This window comes from Patella vulgata, chromosome 1 (assembly GCF_932274485.2).
Source record: "Patella vulgata chromosome 1, xgPatVulg1.2, whole genome shotgun sequence".
NCBI lineage: Eukaryota > Metazoa > Mollusca > Gastropoda > Patellidae > Patella > Patella vulgata.
The window spans coordinates 79,118,483-79,128,265 of NC_065879.2; positions in this window are offsets into that span (position 1 = coordinate 79,118,483).

A 9,783-nucleotide genomic window follows, 5' to 3' on the forward strand; every position below is an offset into this window, starting at 1 on the left:
GACCGGCTTCGCTCGGGGGTCATCACTATGAAACCGGAAGTGGTAGACTAACGCCACCTGGCATATGTTACTCCCCGGTCAGAGCTAACCCAATACCCCAAATTTCAGACTCGGGGCAGACCTAGTGTAGCCGCCAACCCCGAACAGACCGGCTTCGTTCGGGGGTCATAACTCCGAAACCGGAAGTGCTAGACTAACGCCACCTGGCCTATTTTACTCCCTGGTCCGAGCTACCCCTATACCCCAAATTTCAGACTCGGGGCAGACCTAGTGTAGCCGCCAACCCCGAACAGACCGGCTTCGTTCGGGGGTCATAACTCCGAAACCGGAAGTGGTAGACTAACGCCACCTGGCCTATGTTACTCCCCGGTCCGAGATACCTCTGTACCCCAAATTTCAGACTCGGGGCAGATGTAGCCGCCAACCCAGAACAGACAGACTTCGCTCAGGGGTCATAACTCCGAAACCGGAAGTGGTAGACTAACGCCACCTGGCCTATGTTACTCCCCGGTCCGAGCTACCCCTATACCCCAAATTTCAGACTCGGGGCAGACCTAGTGTAGCCGCCAACCCCGAACAGACCGGCTTCGCTCGGGGGTCATAACTCCTAAACCGGAAGTGGTAGACTAACGCCACCTGGCCTATGTTACTCCCCGGTCCGAGCTACCCCTATACCCCAAATTTCAGACACGGGGCAGACCTAGTGTAGCCGCCAACCCTGAACAGACAGACAGACAGACAAACGACAGTCACAAATATATATATAGAAGATAAAGTGTTATTTCGATTCGAAAAAAATGTCAATTTGTAACTTAAGATTGGCATATTCTGCAAACGTAAAAATTATTTAAGTTCGCCAAGATCAAAGAGGTCGTGTCTTTTGGACATAAAATATCCATTAATTTTATTAAGGGTGTTTTGCGGATTTTTTATCATAACTTTCTATGTCATTATGTACAGGAGCAAGGAACTATTTAAACAACATCTCGAGTGAGACGACAAATGCCTGAATCAAAGGTTTCGTGAAATCGCTATCGATGAATTTCCTAATTTGGTGGATATTTCGTATTTGAAAGTAAGCAGTTTTTCAAACATCACTCACATGTGTTTCTAAATTAAATTGCGAGTCAAATACAACACCAAGGTTTCGCGCGCTTGTGTTGGGATTGATTGTTGGGTCATATAAAGTTAGTTGAAATTGTTCTAATTTTGCACTTGATGATTTTGGACATATTATTATAAATCCAGTCTTCATTGAGTTTCAAAAGATGAATGGTCATCCAGTTGGGTATCATCTGCGTTGAGGTGGAAAGAACGCCATGTGATGTAGCTATATTTTGGGCACCAAATGCTGGGAAAATTGTATAAAAAAAATATCGTGTTCTTGAATGTGTCCAATTTAACAGCGAATTTATTATTATTATGTAACATACTAAGATCCTAACTACATTTTTTGGGCACCAACCACCACCGCCCCCCCCCCCCCCAGTCAAAAATTTCCCCGTACGCCTATGCATAAGAGGGCATCATCGGTTATTCCTTTCCGCCTTCTAGAGTATGCAACATGAAGTCATTTACATTTACGTAAAACTCTTATCGATTTTGTATAACGTAAATAAACTGGATATTTTAGTGTAATGTGTAACAGAGTAGATTCCTGAAAATTTTGATTTTGTCGTCCGCTGAACGAAGTAATTAAACTACATGTAGTTATCAACTTTCGTATGCATAAAGGGAAATCTTGACAGGACAGCACTACGATCCACTCTTGTTTCGAATTTAATCTGTTAAGAGAGAGATAGAGAGGAATGAGGTTTAACGTCCACTCGACACAAACTAGGTCATTTGGGGACTAACACATGGTTCAATTTTATTTCAATAATTCGCTTGTGCGTAGGGGTCTTTAGCAGTGGGAGGAAACCGGAGGACCCGGAGAAAACCCACGAGGTTGGACAGGCGACCCTACTCCTTGTCACGTACAACCGGGGAATCGAAACCCCGCCATTTGACTCAATGATACAGCACGCACGTGCTAACCATTCGGCCATCCAACCCCCCTCATCTGTTAAGGGCTCTTTTACATAGACGGGATCTGAGTTTTTCGTCGCACCGAACAAATAGACACTTTATCTTGTCAAGCCCCCTGTGTGGGGCCAGGTGGAAGGGGGGGGGGGCATTTTGAACATTCAATTACACCACCCAAACCAACATAAATCTCAAATTTACACATGTACAGTCCAAGAGAACCGACAGTTGGCGCTTCGACAATAGAATTGAGCATGCCAGGTACGGGCCGGAAGTCGAGGTGAAATTATTTCGTGCTTGTGAAAGTGAGACGCAAAGAAATATCGCGTCTTCGAGGCTTCGCTTCTTTATGAATAAACAAAGCAAGAGATGAACAAGACGAAGTAAAGAAGTCTCAACTTCTTGGCTTTGCACTGATTATTGCCGATCATTTTCATAGCAAGCGACGGGGTGAGATTAGGGCTTCCCGGCTTCGCCTTCGACCGTAGTTAACGCGAAGGCAAAAAAGCGCGAATCAGTTGTAAAAATTAACATGGTAACACTGTCCCAAGATAATCCACCTGGTTACAGACGGCAATGTACGTGTTTCGGAAAACTTATAGCAAATGAAAATCCTTAATTCATTTTAAATTTTTGACATGTCCGGGAAATAGGCAATTTGGTGTGAATCATTTTTCAACATTTTATACCCATAATGGTTGTTTGATTTTCATAAAAATTTGCACCATTCTGTGAATATTCCTTAGATGTAACCAATTGGTCACTAAAAATGACGTCATTGTGGCCAAAATTGTTTTCTTGCGAACATATATACATCAAAAGTTTCTAACTTCAGTCATTGCCAAGAAATAGGAAATTGTTCAAGAGTAAACTTTTACGTTGTTCTGCCCACAACACATTGATTGATTATTTCCTTTGATCTCCCATGCATGTTATGAAACGTATCAATCTGTTGTGACGTCATCAGAGGGTGGTATCTGTTATCGGCCCTAGGTACGATATCAGATATCACCCTCTGATGACGTCACAACAGGTTTAAGGACTGCTCAATGAAAAAGGACACAAATTTTTTCTTTTAACATTTTATTTACTTATTGTACAATGTTGTAAAACGATTCGGACGACGAACTTTACCAGGCCCAAGTTACTTAGTTTCTTCATCTGACCATCAACAACTTGTCTAAAACTCTCAAATTCTGAAATGTGTAGTATCACGTCAGTTTTACTCGCAATCTGTAAATGTAAAACTATTCCCATAAATAAATGCGGAATTCGGTGGGTAATATTCATCATTTTATTTTCCTTACTTCCAAGATGAATCTAGACATCCAAAAAATAATCGTGTTTATTATTCCGCCACACTGACCAACTGTTAAAAAAGTTCACAGCTCACTGATTTCTGCGTAAGGTATTTATGGGCACGACTTTGTTAGCACATTCTTTTAGTCACTCGAAATTACCAATCCTTAAATCTGTTTGGCACATTCATAGTCACTAAATAAACGGTCATGTTGTACTTAATAAGCTATGACCATCTAACCATCCATAAATAATACACTGAAAGATGGTTCAGAGTGTCGTCCATATTAACATCCAGGCTTTGAGCAAACAAATAGGTTACGTGCCCTTGTTTAGAAATTAGTCTCGCTTAACCAGTCTATCGACCATTCTTCGTCTGATTGACAGGCCGAGATAATCAAGACTACGTTTTTACGAAACATGACAGAAAGCTGGAACAAGAAATTGAATTTAGAAACATGCACGGTAGGCAACTCAACAATTGTTTTAAGAACCTTATAAAAGTTAAATGAAACTACTGCTAGTGTCATGTTCCTGCCTAACCCGAGTTTTTAAGAGATATTATTTGTACTAAACCAAAAGATGCCGTTCCTAACGGTATAGTTAATGATAAAGAAATCTAAAAAATAAAAAGAACGTAATTTCTAAAGCTGCTGTAATAAGCCAAAAGGTAAATATTACTGCTATTCAGAATCGTCAGCAATAGATTTTTTACGGCTGTAATTTGATCGATGTGTTGACTAGCTTTAAATAATTCTTTGTCAGAATATACGTTTTCTTTTTCAACCATTTTTTCTACAAACTGACATGCATGGATCAGTTCGTTACTAAAATGTAATGCACGTGCAACTTTCGACTTGTTTTCTTAATTTTGTCATATCAGTCAGGGCCGATATGGGCTAAACCATTGTCTGATAGGTGAAATCAATTAGGAAAGATTAAAGATGCATTATGGGAGATTTTAATAGAGAGTTGGCCATTCTTGCTATAACAGTTCAAACATAGATGATAAAAGAAGAATATATTGAAAATGTCAGTCAAATTACTTTATTCTGAACAAAGTTATCGCCATTGTAATTTTTGACTAGAAATAGGAGTCCACTCTCTCTTCACCATCTCCGAGAATGGCCGATCATTTGATTGACAGGCGTTAACGCCACCTATATAATCTCGATTATCAAGTAACGTTTTCAATGGCTGTGGTACCGTTAGCCTTTTCGGTTTGAGACGGGGTTGCAATTCAATTCGTATCAAATTTATTTTTACTACAAATTAAAAATAAAACTTTTAATATATAGATAAGAAGCGAACGTTTGAAAGGAATGGACCAAATCAATGAGGCATAATTTTAGCCGACTTTTTGTTAGCCTGCGTGTACTCGTGTACTGTAACTGGTAGGCCTACGTAACTCCCGAAGCAGACAAATAGGAAACAGTGATCCAATGGGGCTGCAATTCAACTGGGGTGATGTTAGCTGCCATGTTTATCAATTTCCATAATTTTTCTGTAAACGCAAGTGGCATTGAGCGTATAATACCGACATCCAAACTCTCATTTTAACCACAATTAAACATAATATCAAGGCCGTATCGAACTTTCAATTAAATTGACTGACACGCGGCCTCGCTCAACAGCGGCCTCGCTCCGTACACTCTATCATTTAGCCTCGATCTAAAATTTCCGGGAGTATGACGTCAACGTAACGGTTAATCTCCGCTTACGACGCCATTTAAAAATTTAATCAATCAATGAAATCCTGTTTAAATCCAAGCCAGAGTTGATTTTGTGCTTGTTGTGTAAATAAAGATCTAATTTATAATTTCTATGACATCTGAAGCCTAAATAAAGACTTGCAATAATCAGATTTAGCTCTTGCATAATGTATGTTTAAACATTGATGTCGGTGTGTAAGACAAATATTACCCTAATACCCTCGGTCGATATGTGAAATAACCCACGACCTCCGGTTTTGGGTTAATTCACATATCAACCCTCGATTAGGGTAATATTTATCTCATATGTGAATTCACAATTGAGAAGATTATTTAAATCAGCTTCTTTTACAGTACGAAATTTTGTCTGTTTCATTATCATTAAGCAATAAGCGATTTTTACGATATTCTATGGGGAACGAAAAAAGAACTTCGGCGTTTAAACTTGAATTCCACCAGCTGTTTTCATACCAATTATGTTTTGAATATTTTATTAAAGCAGTTTTCATATGATTAGTAATGAAAATATCTAGTAGCGATTCTTTAATAAATCTGATGAATTTTGAACCCGTACCTTTTTCTCATCAATTCACACCAGAGGGGTTGGGTGGCCGAATGGAACACCCCGTGGAACTTTCGCGGTCAATTGTGGGATCCATTACGGTACATCCTGGTTAGTGAGCCAGCTTCAAATGAAATGGGGTTTAACGTCCTACTGTTCTGTTCCGACTGGGCTACTGAAAACGGGAATACGCCATACGGCCAAGGGATTTTTTACGTGCAAGCTAGTGTATACACGGGATCTCAGTTTTTCGTCCCATCCGAACCACTCGACAGCTTTCCTTGTCAGGACCTCAAAGTCCGATTCGGTTTGTTACCTAATTCCCATCCGTCGACTTTTCGCGTAGAAATCGTGGAATAAGCTTTTTTTTGTAGGTTTTGATGTTTAATGACAAAAAAAAAAACAATGTTGACATTTTTTCTGACTAGGTCTTCACAGTATAAGAGGCCATTATCTGAGGGCAGACATTTTGCGATAATATTGCAACTTATTTGTTTTTATTTTCACCTTATTTATGATGTTATCGACATATCAACTGTGATTTAGCAATGTATTAATATTGGCAGGGGTCGTGACTTTATTTCACATATTTTTCCATCACTTCATGAAGATATTTCAAAGATGGCGACCATTTTTGGCGGGAAAATCGGACGATGTGCTGATTTTGTTTAAGTAGTGTTTGGGGTCAATATATATGTTTTCGGTGACATAGATTCCATTTCTGCCAGTTACAACTGTGTAAAATGATCACAAGTTTACCTATTTGTGGCGGGAAAATGGGACGATGCATTGATATTGATTAAGTAGTCGTCTATGGTATCAGGATATAATTATGTTTTCGGGGTGCAGATTCCATTTCTGCCGTATACACATATTTATAATATTTCCAGTATGGCTGTCATTTGTGGCGGGAAAATGGGACGATGTGCTGATTTTAATTAAGTAGTTGGGTTTTTGTGCAATATATGTTTTCGGCGGCAGTTCGATTTCTGCCATTTACAACTGCGTGAAATGATGGTATGTTCATCCATTCAGATGGCCGCCTTTTGTGGCAGGACATTTTCTAACACATTACTGAAAAGGTTTCTGAATCCATTTTTGTGTAAGCATGTAGCATGTTCCTGAAAGCCAGTACCAGGGAAATAGCGTTTTAGTAGTTGGACTCCAATCTGATTTTAAAACTTGGTGGCTTCATCGAGACTTTCAGTTTATGTTGTCTGTCAGTTATAGATACAAAATTAACGATGGTTAAAATTGTGAAACTATTGAAAAATTAATTAATAAATTAAAAATTAGAACAGAAATGTATATCATAAAGCGGTATACAAAGAAATAAAAACAAGGACTGCGAATAAAATAGTAATACTTGCTATAAGAAACTTTTGTGGCATAGATTATATTATCAACTGGCCACGAGCTGCGCGTGGAAGGATTCGTTCGGAGGAATGCTGTCACGTTGGATAAACAAACTATATCACCACTTAAACTGCAAGTCATTTAACTGGAAAGAACTGGTGGCCGTGCAGTCAAAGTGGCCGGCCACGTTGTTGTGTAAGTGATAACATGCTTTACGTTTCCAACTCAACAGCATTCCACATGCTCGTTCCACATTCAGCTTGGAAGTCAGTTGATAACATAATATATGCCACGAGGGCTTCTTATCGTGTATTTTACCACCTCTTTTAACCACGTTGCCGCCAAGATGAAACGAAGCTCCTGGCCACATGCTTGCTACGCTGTTACGGCTTTTATGTCTATATAGGGAAGATACTGAGCTTCGCCCATCAACTCCAGTCTAGCACCCAAAGAGGAAACATCTGCTTTGAAAGTGAATGAGAACGGGGTGAGCATGGCACAGTCTCTGTAGGCGTGGCAAGAGAGCGTCTTATGCCAGGTAGGCACGTCACTGGAGTGTGGTGAGAACGTATCCCGGTCTGACGGGGTAACAGCAAGATCATGGTGGAACACTTTGCGCGTAGCCAGAGCTTGACTGGAGTGCGCTAGGCGTAGGAAGCGCTTAGTGTGGTTGTGGCATGAGCATAATGGGCGCGTGTCAATTTTTTGCCACGCTTATTAGCGCAAGCCCCACGTTGCCGTTACGCTATCTTTGCCTTCATGCCAGGTGACCGAGTGAATAGGAAAATCGATTTCAGTTCAGTGGTCATCTCGGATGAGGAATTTTCATCGTTGGATAATATACCAAATGGGAACGACACGGTACCGGCTTTCAGGAATGTGCTACAAGCTAATAGCCTACGTAGCAGAATTGGACTCAGAAACCTGTAAATAACAACGAAAAGTAAATAAAATGATAATAATGTGATTAGAAAACGTTCCACCATCTTGGAAATATGCAAAATTGGTGAACATACGTCATTTTACGCAGTTGTATATGGCAGAAATCGAATCTGCGCCCCGAAAACATATATGTTGACACCAAACACAACTACTGAATCGAAATCAGCATATCATCCGATTTTCCCGCCAAAAGTGGCAGCAATATTGTAAATATGATAAATATGTGAACATATGCTCATTTTACAATGTTGAAAATGTCACAAATGGATTCTGCGCCCCGAAAACATATATATTGACACCAAACACTACTACTAAATCATAATTTGCACATCGTACTATTTTCTCATCAAAAATGGCCGCCATCTTGGAAATATGCTAAGTATGTGAATATGTGATCATTTTACAAGGTTGCAAATACCAGGAATGGAATCTGTGACCCCGAAAACATATATATTGAAACCAAACACTACTACTTAATCAAAATCAACATATGGTCCGATTCTCCCGCCCAAAATGGTCGCCATCTTGGAAATAACTTCATGAAGTGATCGAAAAAAAATCTGAAATATATCATTACCCCTGTCAATATTAAAACATTGCCAAATCACAGTTGACATGCAATAACATAAATAAGGTGAACAAAAGCCAACAGTGAGGCTGATGTCCCCCGCCGAAATCCCAAAATAAATAGATGACGTATATTAATTAATCACACATTTATTTTTTTCAAAAGTATCGAGCAATCAAACTATACACTAAGTTTCATCACTCTCTATCAGATAGAATCAAGATTATCTTGTCCCAAAGCATCGACCAATGAAATTGATTAGCTCTGCTTAGCTTTAGCTTGAAATGTTAATCATTGAAATCAGTCAAGAAATTCACCTAATGAACATCTACACCTGGTTTAAACATTCTACCTCAATTAAAAGCAGAGTTTTTATGTTCCAAAGTCTTGACCAATCAAATTGCTTATCGCCCCTTAGCCCAGGCAGAAAATTCGCACAATCGAACTTAGTCATGGTAATGATATAATGAATCTATATTCAGAGTTTCGTCGCTCTCACTTCATTATAACCAAAATTATCCTGCCCCCTAAAGCAACAACCCATCGGATTGCTTATCTCTGCCTACCTTAAGCAGACAATGTTCATCATCGAACTCCATCAAGGGATTCGCCTAATGAATGCCTAAACCAAGTTTAAACATTGTACCTCAATTAGAAGGAGAGTTATTGTGTTCCAAAGTCTCGACCAATCAAATTGCTTATCGCTCTGCTTACCCTCAGCAGAAAATGTTCATTATCGAACCTAGTCAAGGTATTGATGTAATAAAGCTATACACCAAGTTTCATCACTCTCACTTAATTAGAACTAAAGTTATCGTGTCCCAAAGCATTAAGCAATCAAATTGCTTATCTCCGCTTACCCTAAGCGGAAAAATATGCTCATCTTCGAACTCCATCAAGGTATTGACCTAATAAACAAATACACCAAGTTTGCGCATTCTAGCTCAATTAGAAAGAGGGTTATTGTGTCCCAAAAAGTGTGACGGACAGACAGACGGACAGACGGACGAACCCATTTTAATAGTCCCCTGCTTTCTTCGAAAGGCGGGAAACAATAAAAAAAAAATAAGTTGCAATATTATCGAAAAATGGCTGCCCTCAGATAATACCCTATGAAGACCTACTCAGAAAACCAGCGACTGCCAGGCAGGATACGCCCACATTTTCGAGAGATCGATAGAGAACAAGCTAAAACGAAAGTGATTTTTCCTACAATCAAGGGCCATAATTCAGGAACCGAGATCTTAGGGTGATAAACCTATATTTCAAGTTTAATTGAAATCGGATAAAAATCGTGACCTGTAGACTGTTCACAAACA